Source organism: Vidua macroura, chromosome 13 (genome assembly GCF_024509145.1).
Source record: "Vidua macroura isolate BioBank_ID:100142 chromosome 13, ASM2450914v1, whole genome shotgun sequence".
NCBI lineage: Eukaryota > Metazoa > Chordata > Aves > Passeriformes > Viduidae > Vidua > Vidua macroura.
Genome location: NC_071583.1, coordinates 6933301 through 6951999, shown reverse-complemented (window position 1 = coordinate 6951999; position 18699 = coordinate 6933301). Strand labels below are relative to the sequence as shown.

The following is an 18699-nucleotide window of genomic DNA, read 5'->3' as shown; positions in this document are numbered from 1 at the left end:
AATGCTGATAAATTGGCTTCTATTTCTGAAAACTCAATGCTTTTCCACAGGCTGGGTCAATGGTATCTATTTTAGAGCAACCACACAGGATTCTGAATTAATTTGCACTAATGAAGCACCACTGACTTCTGAGGAATGAGATAAGGTTCCACTTGGGTAGCAGAAGGGAGAAATCTCAGAAATAAGAAGGTACCACACAAAATCAAGGGAAATGTACAGTTGCTATTGCAGGTATCTCTGCTCTGCGGTAAAGCAAAGAAATTTAGAGGGAAGCAATAGTTAAACCTGGGGGTTGGAATTTTTAAACACCTTTCCTTCTCTTTCACTGCTGTGTACAAGCCAGCTAAGCATAGCAGTGCTCGGATCCAGCTTCAAGTCTAAATTTCCATTTGGCCATTACAGCACAAAAAACGCACTCTAGCAAAAGTCAAGAGGCTCCGTTAAGTCAAGCCAGGGAGATTTGCCAGATTTTCCCATTTCCTGCCTTTCATCAGATCTAAACCACACAGCAACCCCCACACACTCCAGCGTCTGGTTTGCGTCCAGTCGGAGAGTCTCGGCATCACCTTTGGCTGTTTCCTTAAAAAATAATCAAGGTACCATTTCATGTGAATATTTTAATTAATCAGCTACCGTGGAAGGGTGTGGAATGGGTATTCTGCCTCAGCAAAGTCACTGGTACTATTGCTGTTTCCATCTCATTTCATGATACGATTAAAAGCAACATAATATGAAACAAGATTTTAAGAATAACTCATAGAGCCCCAGATTTGTCACTAGAGTTAGTTATTCTAAGGGAGTTCAGGAACTTAACCAAATTTTGACTTCTGGGATGTTGATCATGTGCTTCAAAGGGGGACAAACCCAACAGTCCAGTGGGAGCATGAGCACTACGATGGGGAAAAAGCCAGCCACAGGCTTCTTCCTCCTTCCCACTCTAAATATATCCCCTTCAGGAGATGGGACATGGCAGAAGAGCATCAGACATCTTGTCTTTTAATAAATTAAATAAATCAGGACTTGTAATAACAGTGTCAAAGACTTGAATAGGTGAGATGTATAATCAGTTAAGACTCCAGGGATCACTCCCACCCCCCAGCTCACACACGTGCAGCCAGCAGCCTGAGGACTGCATCAGGAAGCTGGTTTACCCCACCCTCCCTCCTGCTCCATCCCAGGCAAGTGAGTACTGCTGGTGGGTGGCTTCCCTGGTCAGAAAAGCAAAGGATGAAAACAACATGGGTAGCTTATCTACTCAGTAGTGATGTCCCCAGGCCAGGACAATTTTGCGCCATTAAAATTTGACCATCTCCAGGCATGGTGTTTCTGCCACATCCCTGGGCTAAGTACAAAATTCAAGATCTTGTCTCTGAGATATTCAGCTTTTTCCCCCTCATTAAAAGCAGATGATTAACAGCTTTAATTACAATTTTCTTTACATTAGGATATGTTGTTTCATGGGAACAATACCCAGTGTCCTAGGAGTGTCTTTCCACTTCTATGATCAGGTTTCCATGACTTCTTCACATAGGTCCCACTTACTCAACTTTATTTTATCATCTTCCAGCTCACTATAATTAAAAATAATTCCCCATAGCAAAAATTTAATATCAGAATGTACATTTCAAATGTGAGATGAAATTGAAAAAAACATTTTCCCCTGCTGCACTCAGAGCAGCGCGGCACAAAGCGAGACAACGCACGTGTCAGCGCTCGCCTGTGCCTGCAGTGACCACAGTGACAATGTGGGTGCCACAGCGGCACGCTGGTGGCTGTTGGAGAGGAGCAGGGCCATGGCTGGCAGCCTGCCTGGCTGCTCCTGCCAGCAGCAGCTCCTCAGCCCCTGCCACGAGAAGTGCAGCAGAGCCTGCAGATGCTCAGCACATTGGTGTGTCACACACCTTATCCTGGACAAGGAGCTGCAGCCCATGTGGGGTGGCACCTCCTCCGAAGGGAAACCCATTAGCTTGGCTCTGGCCAAGCCTCACCACCACCAAAGCCTCAGCAACAACAACCTCTGCTGCCTGTGCAGCCTTGCACGACTTCAGAAGAGTGCAGGCAGCCGGGTTTTTTTTTTTAGCAAGAATAAATTAACACCAATCACTGTCTGGAAATTCCGTCTTCATTCATGAGCCTTTCCATCTTGCTCCCATTCCAGGTCTGCAGGCTTGTCTCAGGGAAGAATCTGCCCCGGTGACTCAGAGATATCACCAGCACTGGGGTGAAAACAACGAAGCAAGGATGGCTGACAGCATGCCTGCCTTGAGCACGGAGGGTGAATAAAGGAGCTTTTAAGCAGCTGTAGCTTGTGGACAGGGAGGAAAGGCAAGCAGGAGCCAGCCGGCAGCCAGGCTGCTGCAGGAGGCACGGGCTGGGGAGCATCGGCAGGGCTGCTCTGCACAGAGCTGCACACAGAGCTGTCCTGTACTGGGGCCAGGACGGCGGGAAGCAAATGGGGAGAAAAAGAACATTTCCTGGTGTCAGATTTAGCTGGAAAGGAGCCTGCCTTGAATTGACTTCACATGGTACAAAGCAGCAACGTCTCAGAAGCAGACTGAAAAATTTCTTCTCCTCAAGGCCAGCGAAGTTACAAGATGGATGTGTTTTATTTTGCATTGGCTGCTTTTACATGGTGCTCCTGGCACAGTGGGCAAGTCCTCTCCTCAGAGGAGACCTTAAGTCCATTCCCAGTCACATCTTTACCCACATACTGGTGCAGGAGGAAGGTGCAAATAGATCCACCACCCCACACCAGCCCTTTTCTCCCTACAGATGAAAACAGGCACACAAAGGAAATCTGAAGCAAACAAGAACCCAACACACCAAGCAGAGAACATGGCTTCAAAGTACCTCTTGCTTGGGATGCTGAAGTACACTCCCAGCTTTGGTTCACCCACATGGATCTTGACATGAAGCCACTTGACCTGCGAGGTCTCTGGGACGAGGCAGTCCCTTGTTGTACAACCCTGTTAGCAAAGCACAGCCTCTGCCATCTCTGGAGCCTCCCGCAGCCCTTTCAGCTCAGCAATGGCACCAACAAAAAGCTAAACCATGCTGAAAACACTAGTGCTGTGCAAGAGGCTCTTGAGAGAGCTGCGAGCGTGACCCCAGCTTTCTGAAGAGAGATGAGGTCTCCCTGCTGTGAAAAACCAGCAGACTCCAACTGGGGAGAGCATGAGCAGAGCTGAAAAGTCAGGGAAGAGAGATGGAGGGCAGCCTGTCACCAAGGCAAAGGGGGTCCTTGCCAATAGTGTGTAGCTCCAGCAAAGGAGCCAGGTAAGCTGGCCTCTCCCACGGAGAGCCTGCCTGTCTGGCTTTTGGGATAGGACCCCCTAAGATGTTGAAGGCATCACACCCCTTCCTGCAGGAAAACCTCCTGACCACAGGGTTCTTCTCTTCCTGTTCAGTGGGTGGGCATGCAGAACATAACACAGCAAAGAGCACCAAGGCAAAGCCTGCCCAGGCTGGGATCCACAGATATTCTGAGAAAGGGCAGAGCAACAGCAGGGATGAAGGCAGAGTTTAAAATTGTGGCAGGAATGTTAAAATTCCTCTCAGACAAAGAAGGAACTCAGTAAACAGCCCTTATCACCCACCAGCGAGTCCTTATCTCTGCTTCTCACTTGTTTCTTCTGGGATGGAAATAAATGGGCTGTATCAGGGAGCAGCTCTCTCTCCAGACAAAGCGAGAAGCCGGAATGCCATGGCCGTGCACGGCCATGCGACGGCTCTGCTGTGCTCCCTAATACAGGATTTGCATGCATTTGTGCACACATTAACATGCAAGGTTTGGAATCCCTCAAAAAGCAATTGTCTGCTCCGCTCAGATGGGGTGTGTAAATGCAGATGGACAATTCCCTTCTCACTTGGCTTAAGACATACGTGGCAGCCTGATCCCTTTCCAGCATTGTGCCATCATTCTGACTGCAATAAGGCTTTGGGGTCAGCTGTCAGTCAGTAAATGACAAAACCCCAAGACCTCTTGGAAAAGGGAGAGGAGGCTCAGGATTTGGGGCAGCTTCTATGACCCCTGAGTCTCTTAACAAGGGTGTCTTAATATCCCTGCCTGTTTATCTCCTCCCCTCAACTGAGAGTTAATGAGGCATCTTCCCATCCCAAGTGAGCTCCAGCTATACAGACCTGTTTCTCCAGACCCCACAGGCAGGGCAAATATTTACTTAAATGGAAAAATTAACAACCCTTCACTGCCACAGGGAGAGCCCAGTAGTTCTTCTCCAGCACAGGGAAACTGAGGCATGGAGCAACCACAAACAGCACCCAGCTGTGGCTTCCCCATGGACTTCCTAAACATCAGAGGAGCCCCAAGCTTTTGTGCTCAAAACAGACAGTTCAGGCTGAAGTTCTGCCTCTTTCCCCAACTTCTCTAACACTGTCTTTTGAACCAAATGGCCCCAGCAGCCCCCATCCAGCTGCTGCCCATGGCCTCCGGGCCCATGGATCTCAGTGACAAAGGGGCATCTCTCCAGACAAAACATTTCTGCAATTTCCTAGCTCTTCCAGTCACTGCAGATGAAAAAAAAAAACAAACCAACCTATCAGTGGGAATGAACTGCAAAGACTCTGTGTTACCTGGGTTGAAAAGGAAGCTTAGAAAAAGCTTTTACCTGCCCACTGTAGAGGTAGGAGGAGGTGAATTAGACATGGGTACCTATAATAGTAGGAATTTAAAGTCTGAGGACAAGGTGCCCTTGGTGGCCTGCAAGGACAGTCAAGGGATGCCAACATTCACTTGACACAACATGTTGTGGGAACAGCTGGCCTGATAGATCAACATCAGGTGGTAGCAACAGAGTTGGCAGAACAATAATGCCAGGAAACCAAGGAAGAGAGAAATAATCCAGCAACCAAACCGGTTGCATCCTACAGATACAAGTCTCTCAGATCCCAAAGGCCACAGGAAAAGCACATGTAGCCACCCATTTGCATGTCTACATTAGGTGGGGAAACACTAAGAGGGTGGAGGAGTTGCAAACCAGACTCTTCTCCATCTTCCCCATTCATGTTTTTGTGTCCCCCCTCAATTTGCTCAAGGCAAGTCAACTTTCTTTACAGTATTGTTTTACTTGTACTTCTCCCTTGACCCCTGCAGTGCCCACAGCAGCAGTTGTGAAGGCATCCAGGATGGCATTGAAGCTTTTATGACAAAGCCCATTTCCACTCCTGGAGAAATTCTCCTCTCTAGCTGATTTGTCCATGCTTGGCCTCAGGCTGGAGACTAATTTTAATTTAAAAACTCATCCTTTACCAATGCAACAGCTATTCTTGCTTAATTAAGAAAAAGAAAAATAAAAAAAAAACTATCCCCAGTACTGCCAGTTGCAGCCAAATATGAGCACAAGCAGCCTTTGAGGATTTTCCATTTGTTCTGCTTCCATCCTGAATCAGGACCATCCCTTTCACGAGCAGGTAGAACATCTGCCCGTGGGTTCCACTGCCCTGTCCCCAAACCACTGCTTCCCTGAGGCACAGCCTGGGGCAGCCTCCAGGCTGCTCCCAGTCCTGCTGTGGTCTGAGGCACCACATGGCAGAGAACAACCACCAGCACACCAGAGGCAGACCAAGAAATTAGAACAAAACACAACACAATGCACAAACCCCCCAAATTCCTCATCTGATCTGTCTGGTGCTCTCTTGGGCAAACAAGGAATCACAGAACCACAGGCCAAAGCTGTGGCCAGACTTTTCAGCAACACCCGAGGATGAGAATGAAAACAGGACCAATCTTTCCAGTCTGTGGCTAAGCCACAGTGGGGGATCTGGGGTGCATCACAGGCCATTTTGGGGCACCCCAGTGCTCTGCAGTGAACACAGGTCCCTGCTTGGGCTCCAGTTTCTCCTTGTGAGCTGGGTAAGAGCAGCAGGGTGTTGAAACACCCTCTTGACCTGAGCCACAGTGCCAGGCTGCTCCCATGAGCCACAACCCCTGACACAAACTGTGAAAATTCTGACGCATAAAGATGAGATGGTTAAATTAAAGGATATTAATAACTCAGCAGCTCTCAGAAGAACCCTCAACTTGGATCTCTCAGGATATTTTGCAAAAGATTCAATGATTTTTTTTTTTCATAATAGAGGTTAGACAGAAGTGGGCAAAGTGCTACACCCATGTGAGCTGCAGATCAAGAAAAGGGGAGAGAGAGAGCAGAGGCAAAAGAAGCTGCAGTGAGTTCCAGCTTGTTGCCCAGCCATGCTACCAGGAGAAAAGGCATCCAACAGGCTGCTCCCTCACATCCAAGATGATGGAGGCAGTCTGCCAGCTCACAGGCTTACCGCTACTCTCAGCATATTTATATTAGGGTTGTTGTTTTTCCCCTTAAAGGTCCAGCTCTTAGCATACAGAAATAATAATAACCACATATTTTTCCACAGTCATGGAGAAGAAATGCAAACCACTAGTTTACAAGTTGAAGAGAAGAACAGGCTCAGCGGCAGCAGTAATAACCCTGAAGCTGGTGGGCAAACAATGCTGAAGCCAAGCTCATGATTATAAAAGGCAGAAGGTACAAGATGGGCAGATGCAGGGGCTGTGGACACTCAAGAGTTTGGTGTCCCCCATGGCAGGACAACCCCAACCCCACGGATCCCAGAGACCAAAGGGGCCTCTGGCTGATGGGGTGGGACAGGGGAGGTAGTGGAGGAGCAGGCACAGCTGGGCCCTGAGGAACTCTCTCTCTGGGCTCCCCATCCAAGAGCCAATGTGGGTCTGTGTGACAAAGGCCTGCCCTACCCTGAGGGTTATCTTGTCAGATTTTAATGATAGCATTGGGTGGGTTTTCAGACCAACAAGATGCAGAGCTGTATCACAGGAGGTCCTTTCTGCTTTGTTCTTAACTGAAGATAGAAATTCCAAGCCTGGGGTTCTGGATCCAAACCCAGCTGTCCACTGAGAAACCCATCTCTGTTCAGCATGCAGATCTTCACTGTTTTCTCATGTTTTAATAACTCTGGGCTCTCCACAGACAGTATTTATCTTCCTGCCCCACTCTTTCCCCCATCCCATTCCAGGCTCCAAGCCATCACTCCAGACTAGCTAAGCTAAGTGAGTTCCCAGCATCCTGCCCCAGGGCCGTACACGCTCTTTTAAGGGCCTTCACTTGTATTTGCAGCATGACAAGCAGAAACCACGGGAACCAGTAAACATGCTGCAATCCAAGCATCTCGCAGGCCATACATCCTAAAGGGAAAAAAAACCTGGCTGATGGGCAAAGCGCTCAGAAGCAGGATGAGCCAGGCTGAAAATTGTCATTATTTCAGAAGTTAAGGCTCACACGGTGTCCCCTGAGGCAGGCAATACTGACCCATGTGAAAACAAACACTGCCAGCCTGATCCCTGCCCGTGCTGGCTGAGCCCGAGCCAGGCTGCCAACAGCAAATGCGCAAGGCTGGGTCATTCTGTTAAACCGAGTCTGGCTGGCAGAAAACACACAACGGGAGAAGATTAAAATACGAAGCAAAATATAATCTTGTTAGCTGCAGACAGTTTTACTTTACAAATCTTTATCACAGGCTCAAGCCGGCACCCTTATAAACACAATGCAGTGATGCGAGACACGTAAGTGCTCCCACAGCAGGCGAAATAATCGCCGAATGAAAATAAGTCAGATAAGTTACAAGATAAGAGAGCTAAAACTGAAAGGATGACACTGCATCTGGTGCAAATAATTATTTTGGCATTATTCTGTCCAGCGCTAATCCTCAACTGCTCAAAAAGATTCAATCACTGCTTAGCACCGCCAAGGAATCATGACTAGAAAACAAAGAATAACTGGATTAAAATCTTTCCACGGTCACAGGTCACGTCTGTGTCACATCTGCTTAAAATGTTCCTTCAAGGGACAAGAAAAGAAAGGAAATTGGACTTGAAAAGATTGCACTGAAAAACATAACCCCCAGGTTGCAGTTCTAGGTTGGTTTATAGTTTGCCATTCTGGCATGAACAACAAGGGCTTAGAAAGATTATTACTTTAAAACTTCCTATTCTCAGGAAGGTAAAACCACCAAAATAAACATCTGAACGGCAACGTCCTCATTCACAGCCCCAGCCTCCACGCAGTCTGCTCAGAAAATGTGCAGAGAACCCAGGCTTCGCGGGGCTGAATTTACCAGAGCAATACAATTAACACGGAGAGATGAAGATTTTTTAACTCCTATTAGAGCCAGCTGAGCCTTCCTGATTATTTTTAAAACGAGAACTCCATTACAATAGCATCAGCATTTCACCCTGACGTCCTGCAGCTGCAGAAATACAATTTAACAATTAACCTTTTACATCCATAAACACAGAGAAGAGAACAGCAAAGGCTGGAAAAACAGCGCAGTCCCTCGCAGCTCGCCACCAGCAGCACACTGAGCAAAGTTAGCGCTGCGTGCATCCATGGAATGCTCCTTATTCCTCCTCCTCCTCCCTTCTACTTTCTATCCCTTCTAAAAATCCACGACACGTCTGAAGTCGCTGGCCAAAGGCAGTTCCTTACCTGTTCCCACTGGCGATGAGAGCGCAGGAGGGAAGGATCTCTGGAGCTGCCCAGCTGTCCTAGCTGTGCCCGGTGCCTGCGGGCTGCTCGCAGGACCAGCCGGAGCACCGCAGTGCCATAAAGCATCCCTCGCTCCCGGCTCTGGCCAGCGCCAGCGGGGCCGCTCGGGGCTTTGTGGAAGCCTTGCCGAGCAGGCACACGCCGACCGTGGCTCGTTCCCGAAGCAAACCTGCCCTGGAGAAACGAGCCTTTCCTGCCCCGCGTCTGCAGCTTTCGCGTCAATTGCCTCGCTCTGAGATCCGGCTCCGGAGGGTCCCTCCCTCTCTGCTCCCAATCCGAACGGATCCAGCAGCTCCCCCCTCCAGCCTGCCTTTCACTAAGTGACCCTCGGAGGTGGCGAGAGGATGTCCAATTTGCTCGCCGAGCGCAAGACATTAACGAGGAGCGATGCAGCCCATGGAGAATAATTGGCGGCGCGGGAGCGGCGCGGGGCTCTGCTGTTGCATTGCTCTCCTCTCCTGCATGTTAATGAGCAATGATGTCAGCAAGCCAAAGTCACCGCATCCCACCCGGACCGGCGCCACGGCCCGGCCACCCGCCCCTTTATTTACATGGAAATCAGCCCGCTCTCCGAAATCAATAAATCCCGTAGGCTGCTTGGGCAATGGGAGAGGGAAAAAAAAAAAAAATCCTCCCCGCTCGCTTGCGTGTTTCAAAGAGTTGGCTGCGCACCAGCAGCCTAAATGGAATGGTTTGAAGACACTAATTATCCTTCCCTTCTTATTTGATGCTGACCGAACCTCAACTTGCTGTCAAACTTCAGGTAATGCTTCTTAGGTACGCGGGCTATTAACGCAATGATCCGCTGGCTCCGAGCAACGGATCATTTTTCTCCTGGCTTTCAATGCCCTCTCAATTATCTTCTACACTAGTTGGATTCCCTACTGGTTTTCAGGCGCAGCATGTCTGTGACCAGCAGGGCTACATATTCTGGGGAATACAAGTTATTAGTGTGGCATTTTGGTCACTGCATATTTTAATGCGTTTTCTCTCACACGGCCACGACAGATGAACGATTCACACCTTTTTATGTGTGTCTCAGGTGAGTACTGCGAGCCCCAGGAATATACCACCTCAACGGGGATGCTAAGCCTCTTCCCCCTGTGCTTCCTTCCCCTTGGAAAAGAAAACGCAGAGAAGGAGCTACGCTGCCAAATCTCTTCTGCTGCTCTTTAAGTCCGTTGTTTGGGAATTCGGTGGTCACAAATGAATCATTCCAGTCGTCTGGAGGACAGCGTATTTCTCAGATTTCAGCATCTGCAAAAAGTGCGTGAAATTCAAAAAACTCCTTTCTGTGGACTAAAAAAAACCCCACAGAAAGCAACTAAAACTTTCCCAACACGTAGCGCTTCTTGTTAAGGAATACACCTGGTCCAGGTAGCTGGGCTCGCAAACTGCAGATTGAGATGGAGATTGAAATGTACTTTAAACTCTGGGTGGGACCCCGAGACAAGAGGCCATGAACTACCAACCTTTGGGATAACAAAGGACATGATGGGGGATGCCAGCCAGGAGAATGGATATTGAGAGACACTGCAGGAACTGGGAATTGCTGACCTTTTGGATAACAAAGGCGTTGAAGACCAGTGATGCTAGGGAGGTGGGTGGACAGGAAAAGGAGAGCAGGACCTGGAAGATGACTGGGGGGAAGGGCTAGACTTGTGCCTGGGTAGACTGGGAGAGGATAAAAGCCCAGGAGTTCCTTTCTTGGAGGGTTCTCAGAGGCACCAGCTTAGGCTACATCTGTGTTGCTGATCCGGGAATAAATGGCTTTATGGAACAGGACATCTGAGACTGCTATGACAAACCTGGGGCTGAACCGGTGAGGAAACTTGGTCTGGCTGTGAGTGGGGTGTGTGGGGAAGCCAAGCAGGGCTCTAGGCTCACTGGAGCTGCCACCATGAAGGGATTTCAGTTCCAGAAGTCAAAATCTCTGGCCTTGGGACTGTGACTGCCAGAGAGTCTCCTGAATGGTCAGGCTGGGAAGTTGCCTTAACATTCTGTAGCACGCTCCTGACTTTTGATGCCTGACTCCAGATTTCAGAGCCCTTGATTTTGGCAATATTAACTATGTTTACAGAACACAGAAGGATGCAGAAACTACAGCTGTGAGTCTTTCTGCAGCCTCAAATGCCTTAAATTGTTATTATTAAGGCTCATAAATTAGGTTTAATTACATGGAATTACACTCAAAATCTCAAGGATGAGATCTGCAGCTGGGACAAACCAGCCCAGTTCTAAGAGCCTCCCCAACTTACTCGGCCAAGTGGGACAAACCAAGAATTTGCAGTGATCTGAACTCTCTTTTTTATTTATATTAAGTCTGAGCAGCAAGTTCAAGAGTTGAGCACTGACTCTTAGTGCATCCAGCCAGATCAGACCTTCCTTTCACAGAGCAGAGGCTTCTGCTAGAGATGGCTGAAGTGCTGAGGATGGTCTCCTTCAACTCCTCCAACTACAAAGAGCAATAGAGCTTGTAGGAAAAAATCTTCCCTGATCCTTCAGCTTCCTAAACTGGCCCATTTTGCCCCTTCCAGTCTGAATCAGCACTGCAGGCAGGCTGTCAATCTTGCCTCTCTGTGGTTAATGTGCCATGGCCCCAAGATGATTTACTTTTCCTCTTACACTCAGAACATGTTAATTACAACACAAAGGGAATGAGACAAAACTGAATTGGACAGAAGCAAATAAAGAAGCCTGCATATAAAATGATAATGTTGAGCAGAAATGCTGTAGAGCAGAAATTACATGTGTTCCTTGGAAACACATCCCTAAAAGCACTCAGCAGTGACTCAGGGCTACAAAAGGCACAAGGAACATGTCCTGCTCCATAGGGCATGTCCTGTGGGCACTCATTTTCACCCAACATGAATAAGAATGCCTGACTTTATCAACATTAACTTCTAAGGAGGAAAGGCCCTTTACCTGCACATACTCTTCTCTATTCGTGCTCCAAGGGTCTCCATCAGCCAGCCTCACCCTTGGGAAAGGTTGGCAAGGCATGAGTGTCTAACCCCACCCTTCTTGTACAACACCCTCTGTGCCACCATCTACAGCACCTTCAGTCACCCTGCACCAGCCTGACATGATCCCAACCCAGGGCATGTGGCAGTGTCATCTGCACACAACCAACCACCCTAAAGGTGAATTCTGCTTGGCTTTCTTGGCCAACTGATCATCTACACAAAGGGATCATACCAGGAACTGCAAACTTTTCAGTCTAAGTTCATCCACAAAGATAAAACTGGTGTGAGAATGACAAACTAAAGTAAAAGATTAGTAAAAGACCAATGTGTCTGTAACACTTCAGCTGCAGGGCTAGCTGTGAGCAGAAGAGCTTTGTGTCTCCAAACAGAGTCTATGACTGTCATTGCTTCTGACAGACTTCTTGTTCCAATACTTGCAAATCTAAATATTCACAAAATCCAACAAACAGCCTCTTCTGAGACAAGAAATCAGATCAGAAGCTGTGTAACGTTTGGACACGCAACTGTCTCAGGGAAATGGAAATGAGCCTTCCTGCTTTGAAAGCTGCCGGTTTGCTGGCAATTGCTCCATATTACCGTTACCTACTGTGAGGCTTGTGAAAAGGTCATGTGTTGGAATAACTCCAGAAGGCACACAAGATTTCTTGACGGATTCTGCACATTATGCAGGTGAAATGGGTGTTTCATTAGGCAGCAAGGAGAATACTGAGCTGGTGGGGCACATTATCAAAGGTTAGGTGAAGGATTTGCACCATTACAAGGATAGATGCTGACAACTGCCAGCAATGAAGCAAACGACCAGAAGTAAAAAGCTACTAAAATAAAGAAAGATCAAGAGCAGGAAGCCCCAGCTTCAATTCAAGGGTGTAGAGAGACAGCTCTGCTCGTAAATGTAGCACCATCTTTCTTCCCTTTGTTGCTAGTTTTAATGACAAGGAGCCAAACCCAGTCAACTCTAAACTTTCTGCCACTTGCACAAACTCAGACCTATGTCTAATTTAACAAATCATTGCAAGAGCCTATGTTTCATAAATGCTGTGTTTTATCATCTTGATGTATTGATTGTCTGTCAATCAATAGAGTTCCACGTGACAATGTTGACTCTCCTGATGTCAATGGGCTGCACAGCAGAGCCACACGCAGCAACAGCAGACTGCTGTCCTCAAGGTCACTGGGCTACTAACCTGATGAATGTCACATCAAGTGGCCTTTCTGAATTACTTAGTGAGCATCCTCTGCTGCAGCATACCAGCACACTGCACAGCACTGCTACTTTGGGATGTCACAAGAGGCTTCAGACTCTGCCACCCCAAAATGCTGCCCACAGGGACACAGACTGTCCCTTGTATGTCACACACCACCAGCCTGTCCTGGACCAGGAGGGTTGCAGGTCCCCACCACCATCACCACTAAGCCCATCCTGGCTCACAGCCACAGGCATGGTAAGAGATTACTTTCCCATCGCTCTTTCTGACCACAGAAATGCAGAATTGGACACTACAGTGGTTTCTTTTCTGTACTGTTCCCACACTCACCCTGTAATTTGCAGAGCAATCCCCACTGGCAGAGCCAGTGATCCCAGCCCAGTGCCAGCATAGGATGAGCCCAGTGTGGTCCCTGGGCACAAGGCATGATAAGCAGCAGAACAGCAGGCTGGAGAGGGCACAGCTTTGCAAACATTGGATGGGAAAGGCAAGATGACTGCAAAAAGCTGTGAGTGACAGGGAAGGGAAATGACCCTATGTGGCAGGGTACAGCCCCACTGTGCCCAGCCAAATACCTGGTTCTTCAGGAGACACACACAAACATGTTCCCAAGGTGTGGGGAAAGCTCCTTGGAGAATCTGAGTCATGAAATACAGGTCAGGACTTCAAATGTGGATGAGCTTTGTTTTTTCTTTATTCTTTTTGAGCAAGGCAGCAAATGCTTCCTCACGGCTCTCAGTGCAGGGATGCCTTATCACAAAGAAAAATGGGATAGACAGAGAGGCAGAGAGACCAACATGAGATGCAGATCATTAATCCCCAAACTTGGCCTCCTCCACTTTTCCTCAGGGTTGCCATTTGTACCTTCACGTGGCTGCTGCCTGAGACCAACCACAACAGACCCAATCTCTGGCTGTCACCACTGCTGCCTTCCACTCATTTTTGGCAGAGCCATGGGTAAGGATCTGTGCTGTCATTCTGCAAGGAGGAATTTAGTTTTTAAAACACCATCGAGCCCAGCAGTAGCTGACGCAGAAGGGGAGGTACAGCTCATACACACTGCAGCTGATTCTGGAGACAATTTTCTGTGTTTCCTACCAACTCACCCAGCAAGACAGGCCTGACCCTGGCTGGCACCCTCTGGTGCACAGCCAGAGCTGGACAGTGAGGTGTGGCCATGAGCTCATGCAGTGCTGCCCAGGTCCTCTGGCAGCACTGAACCACACAAATGCAGGGATGATCAGCACACTGTTGATCATCCCTGCATTTGAGCATTGCACTGAGCATCACTGCCTGGTACCCCAATCCCCTCCATGGCAAGGCACCCCAAAAGGACCCTCACCCACCGACCATCCCTACCCCAGCTCTGCATGCCCTGGTGTGACACACAGAGCCCACCAACAACAGGGTTTCATCAATCACTATCTCTTCCTTTCTCTCTCTTTTTTTTTTAATCACCTTAATGTAAGAAGCTTTAGAGAGCTTAACACAATAAGGCTTTCATAGCCTCCAGCTTCAACTTGGCACTAATATGTTTTTTACTTTTATATGTTGAAATCAAATTTGTAACTGAATGTGAGGAATCCAGATGCTCCTGTGGTTTTCTCCCCTTTGCTAGCCTGATAGGCTTCTCATCTGAAGACTTTAATTATGTCCTTTAATGATGTCTACAAAAGCCTCATTAAAGCAGTCTATCGTAATTTAAGCTAAATAAACTCAACACAGTTATTTTTTTCACATATCTTTTTCTTGGGTCCTTTCCACAAACAATAAAGTGTTCACTGAAAATACCTTACAAAGGAAATGCATAAATATTCAGCTTATCTGGTGGTATGTTGTCCAAAGATCTAAACCTTTGATCAGCAACAAATTAATTTTCCATTTACATAAAATGGAAGATGTATTTTCAGGATAACCAACTAACCCTGCAAGTCTGCATTGACATGTGCCTTGGCAGCAGCTCAGGACTCCCTTGCTGCCTCCCTTCTCACTGCCTGACACTGTCAGGGTCGCTGTCACATCAGATGATTTTTATTTTATTTTTTGGCTTCAAACCTGTCTAACAGGGTGTTTCGGGTCAGTGGTTATGTACTGAGGATTTCTTGCCTTAAGTCACTGAGCTCTCCTCTGCACTAGTCATGCACTGCCTGGCCCCTCCACCAAAGCTGTGCATTCCCCAGCACCGGGGGAAGTGACCATCTCCATGCTCAGAGGCCAGTCTTGAGCCAGCCCAGTCCTGGACAAGTGACACAAGCCTGGTTTTTACCTCCTTAAACCAGGCTGTGCACATCTTCCCTGGCTGCCAGCAGGATTTCAGTGCTTCCCTCACTTTGGCTGGCACGACATGAGCCCCTGCTCCCAGTCATGTCCTGCAGGGCTGCACAAACCTCTGTCCCCTGACACCAGCGAAGGTCTGAGATGGCCATGCTTCTACTCCCACCCAGGAGACACAGAGCCAACTAAGAGAAAAGACCTGTTTGCTGCTTGCACCCAAACTGTGTTAAATGCACGGGGAGGGAGCAAATTCAGCACATTTTTGGATCCAGACAATTCTCTCATATGATGTCAGGGAGGGAATCATGCACGCTGGGTCATGAACAGGAAGGGGCTTTTGCAATGTCTTCAAGTGTTAAATTTCCCAGTATATCTGCAAGCACAGGGAGATCAGACATGGTCAGGAATGCACCTGGCTCCTCACCTCCCAACAGAGCAGTAGGAAAAAGGGTGCCCAAATGGGTTTTTATTTCACAGCTTAGAGCAAGTGGCCTTGGATGATACAAAACCAGCTAGTGCCAGCAGATGGACTGGCATGTGCTGTTTCAGTACACCCTAAACTCCAACCTTGATTTAGAAAAAAAACCTCCAAAACATAGAAAACAGTAAAATTCTGAAAAGTGGCATCTCTATTTAAGCTTGGGTGGTTTCCTAGCCCCAGCCCACTTAGGATCATGGCCCAGTGCCCCTCCTGGAATTCACAGAGAGGGTTCGTCCTGTCTTAGGCAATGGCAAGGTTCCCAGCCTGGCTGTCCCACTGGTTGAAGCTGGATAGAGCTCCAGTGTCCTCCAGACAGCCTGGCAACTGCACACACATGACAGGAGATATTTGCTATTCTTCCCTTTGTTTTAATTAGTAATAACAACTTGTTATCGTGGCTTGACATTTGTTCATACTTAAGAATAAATTGCTTCCTTGAATGATATGCTGAGATTACAACAGGCTTTCTGTGTTTCTGTTGGTTTTAGTAGCTCATAACAAACCATGAAATTCATTACTCTTGCCACAAGCACCCATGAGATGTGCCAACCAGGGTGTGATTTATACACAGCTCAACTCATGGAAATTAAAAGCTTTTAATGTTGCCTGCAAGAAGTCCAGGGTTTGAAATTTTATACAGCTGAATTACAGAAAAAGAGAATCCCAGATGCAAGCCACTGCATTGTTTTATCTGCCTCAGGACTCAATATTAAAGTCAGAGTAAAAATAATTCACTAAATATTAATTAAGTGTGTAATTTGGACAGCCTTTTTAGTGATAAGCCTTCTGGCCTGCAAGTTACTTCATTCTCATCTGTTTTTAACTGCTTTGAAGCTATTAAAAGGATGGTATTTAAGAGCAAAACTTCTCTGCTGCAATATAATTCGTCAAAGCATTCTCACTGAAAGGAATCGCTAGAGAACAGCCCGTGCCTCACCATCCTTAATGGGAATGGGCTGTCAGTCATACTCCAGTCCCATCTCTCCATGCCATGTCAAGCCTTGTACATCAAACCCAATACACAAATCACCAGCTCCATCAAGATCATTAGAGCTGCTCAGCCCGTCAGGGAAAGGTCAGCGCGTCACTGCCTGCTCCAAACACAGCATCAATCACAGCCCTCATCAAAGGCGGCCTGGCGGCAGCTGGGAACCTGCATCCCTTCCTCCTGCAGCAGCTTGTCATCCCCTAAACCTGCTTCTCTTCTTGTAGAACACGGCCAGGCTTTTATCTTATCATCATCTATAGGGAAATGCAACTATATAGTCTGCTCTGGGAAAAGGGGGATCAGTGGGAATCAGCACCTGCAGGGAGGGATTAAGACTGGATCAGGAGAGGGCTGGCCAGAAACGTGGCCACTGACTCCTACACTGGCTCCCTCCTCCACAGGGTCCCACAGTGTCCCCACTCCCCTGGATGGGTCCAATGCAGGCAGTGTCACAAGAGAATCACTTCTCACTGTGCCAGACCTGGAAACAGTCCTAGGGAAGGTTCAAAGCCATCCTGTAAGATGCTGTTGTTTCCATCATAGCCACACTGAAGCATGGCTTGCAGAGACCACATTACCCTGCCAGGCTGCTGCTGGCCTTCCACCAGCCTGAGCCTCAGCTGTGGGGCTTATGCGAGTCCACGAGGGCAACCTGCCCACAGCTCAAGCACCAGGAGGGGTGGAGAAACCCAACTGCTGACAATTAACAGGGGACACCAGCATTATTGAATGCTATGGCTCCCACCAGCCACTGCTCATTAAACGTGATGAAACTATAGGCCATTTCTTCCTCTTTTTTCTCCTACCAAGCTGTGTCGAACACGCAACATTATCATCAAAGGGCAAAGCAGAGACGTTTGCTAAACACGAGCAGATTAAATACATCAGCCTTTTAGAAGCAACTATTGCTGCTGGAGACTTAGTGAGTCCCATTGTTTTGTGGCTCAGCCGGCTTCTTTGGAAGCCGAGCTTCTTTGGGCTGTTCTGCAAAGCCAGCACCTTGTGACAAGGTGTAACCCATCCTCAGGGAAATAAAAAACAGGTTGGCATCCAAGGAGTGGGGCTTTCTTTCTGCTGAGTGTTTAATTTACAGTGTCTCCTTGCAACAAAACAACAGCAGTTTGGGGTCAGCTCAGCAGCTGACTGAAGGCAGGGTTAGCCAGGCTCCTGCAGCAGAGATTTGAGGCTATTTCTGGAACACCATGGATGGGTTAAAGCTGGGAACCTTCCTGTAGCATGCCCTGACTGGAGGGGATTGCTCTGACCAGTAGTTAGCCTGGTTGTAGTGGTATAGGGCAAAAGAAAAAAAGTAGGAAGAAAGTCCTCTTCCCTCCATCCCAAACAAGCTGGCATGCTCCAGACCAGGGTAGCACACCTGGCTGTGACTTTCAGAAACATGGAGTTGCAGAGTAAGGGCAACACCTCCCCTTTCCATGGCCTTAATTCAATGCAAACAGCTCAACCCCCAAAATCCCTTCTCGGTACAAACTGCGATCATTCCCTTGTGTCAGCAGGGAGAAGCAGAGCGGGAGCACAGTCAGGCTCTCTGGGGTAATAAGCACTTCAAACGTCTCTCAAAGAGATGAGCAACCATGGATGGCCAACCCGACAGATGGGGGAAGGAGAAGGGGAGCTCAGATACCAGCGAGACGACTGTAATTAGTGTAATAAGCAGCAATCGCAGCCCAACAGCTGCCTTGCCCTCCCCGAGCGTCTGCTGCACGCACCGGCACAAACCATGGCCAAGGACTTTGACACTTGCTGCACTCTGAACGTCTCCGCTGTGAAAAAAGTTCTGACTTTCATAGTTTTCATTCACTTACACAAGACACAGAGCAGAGCACGTACGTGCTTTTCCAGCCTCTCCACCTCCACCTGAGTGAGCAGCACTGAGTGCTGACAGAAGGGACATGAAATTGGGTTTAGTTTTGATGTCAAATATGATTTTGCCTGTGACTTTGACCAAAACATTGTTTCCTCTGTGTTGAGGCAAACCTGCCATACTCAACTTTCTGAAGTGCCTGAACCCTCACAGACAAGCTGTTCTACACAAAATGGCAAAACATGACAAATACAATTTTTGGTGGGCATATACAACCATCCTCCACTGGTGGGTATTTGTCTAATGTCCTTCCCTGACACATCTTTAAGCTAAATTCCCTGCAGCACAACAAAGTTGGCAGTGAGCACATAGCACAGAAAAAAACGA

At 48.0% G+C, this 18699-nt stretch overlaps 1 protein-coding gene across 2 annotated transcripts in view; it reads right to left on the bottom strand.

The window, feature by feature from the left end:
- PRICKLE2 (prickle planar cell polarity protein 2) overlaps positions 1-18699 on the bottom strand; it is a 104022-nt gene that overhangs the window by 33509 nt on the left and 51814 nt on the right. The window contains exon 1 of one of the 2 annotated variants that reach the window (XM_053989701.1): positions 8496-8584. The exons of the other annotated variant lie outside the window; for it this stretch is intronic. The gene's annotated coding sequence lies outside the window, so the exon portion shown is untranslated. Of the gene's footprint in view, positions 1-8495; positions 8585-18699 lie in introns of those variants that run through there. 2 annotated transcript variants of the gene reach the window in all.